Consider the following 2,021-nt stretch of genomic DNA (forward strand, 5'->3'; position numbering starts at 1 on the left):
GAAGTTTATACCTCATTTTTTTCATTATAGCTAAAATATGATATCACTTGGATATACCTTGTAGTTTCAAAATTAATATCGAATCATCCAGAGGAAGTTTTTTTGGGTTAAGTTGTATGTATATTTATCTTGTCGGGCAAGAAAATTAATCATCGGAGACATTACATGAATCCCCTAACAATATTTCGGTTGTAAGCATGATTCGGCACATTGCATTTGCATGAACTCATATTTGATTAATCAAATAAAATTTTATTTGTACGGCATTAAATAAATTCATATAGATGTTTTAGTAGAAGTGACTTGGAGCTCCTAAGCATTGTTTACAGTTAATTTGTGGAACCAAAGTTCACATTTATCTTCGAGTATTCATGCTCTCAATTCCTTTTCTTTTTGCTTGAGCATGTTGTGCTTTAATGTATAAATATATTGTATAAAAAGAGGCTCTTTATGCTTTTATTATGAATCGTTATTGATCTCAAATCATTGTTTTGGCAGCAATTTCACTATAGCTTTCATTTCAGATTTTTTGCGAATGTATTTAGTATGAGGGGTTCATGCAGCCTTCATCTCTAACTGCCTACACCTCCAATATACCCTACTTACAAACCAAAACAATGACTTTTCTAGTTTTCCCGAGCTGTACAGCTAGGCATAACACATCTCCTATAGCCACAACTCTATTTCCAATTTTTCTGTAACAAATCCATTCACTTCCTCTTCGTCAATTTGCCCAGCACACTTCCTTCTTATACTTTCATGGCAAAACCCATTATGCATTTTTATTTTTCTTTGTCAAGCCCAATTAACTCACCTGCATGTATTACCTTTTAACAGTAGACACTTTGCCATTAGCGTTTAAATGGATTTTTTTAAGAGAGTGTAAATGTTTTATTCAATAATTGAGATTACTATTTGTTTCTTTGACACCATAAGCAGCACTCAAATATTTGTATAAATGTTTAACATATTATTACTTAAAGTTCATATAAATGATGTATTTTTATGAGTTTATACTAAGATTTAAAAAAAATATATATTAGAATTCCATTATCATAAATAAACATAATCTTAGGTTTGTAAATTCAATTTGTGTTGCAGAGTAGAAAAGGATATCTTCCACAAAGGCTATGGTTAATAGGAGCATTTCATGTTTGTTTCTTCACTAAAAATTTTATTTTTAGTGTTGGAAGACAAATCAGATAAATCTAGGTTATGCCTATGCACTATAATAGATTATTATTAGCCTCGTCTTTGATACCCCACAAATGTAATGTGCTTGATCCTGAATATTTATGAAGTTAAGATAGAGTTATCATTGTATAAAACCTCCTATTAAGCTATCTTTGAGATCGAATAGCGTCATATGAAAAGTAATTAATTCTAATAAATGCTAATCGCGATGTTTCCATCTTCTTATACATGTATGATATCAAACCCACAGTCGTCACACATATTTGTAATTGTATCGAAGCTATATGTATATTCCATGCCATTCGATAAAATGCTCACTTTATAATTTGATTAGTGTGAATATTCTTAGTAGGGTTTTGTTATAGTCTCATTAAAATAAGCATGTTGAGTAAAATTTGGTGTTATAAATTTTTATTTATTTATTTATTTATTTTATGAGTCCATCAACATGAACATGTTTAGTAAAGCTAAAAAAATATATTACATGCTTAAATATCATGTGTAGAATTAAATCATACATTTGTTGGCAAAGATATTTATGAATATGCCGAGTCATGTAATATAGAGCTGCATGTTTAGGTTGATTAGCTTTCATGTATTCCATGTATGTGTGAATAAACTAATAAAATTTCATGTCTCATATGAAACTCCCTTTACCCATGCTAGTACGATTTTAGATATCTTGTGTTTTGGTAGTTGTTTGTTAACCATTAGAGAAGAGAATTTTCATGCTTTATATGTGTGATTTTATTTGATGAATCAAATATGTGCATTATCTCATGTCATCATCACTTGTTTATATATCTTTCACATGTATGTCATCTTTC

Source organism: Dendrobium catenatum, unplaced genomic scaffold, assembly GCF_001605985.2.
Source record: "Dendrobium catenatum unplaced genomic scaffold, ASM160598v2 fragScaff_scaffold_1263, whole genome shotgun sequence".
In the NCBI taxonomy this organism is placed as follows: domain Eukaryota; kingdom Viridiplantae; phylum Streptophyta; class Magnoliopsida; order Asparagales; family Orchidaceae; genus Dendrobium; species Dendrobium catenatum.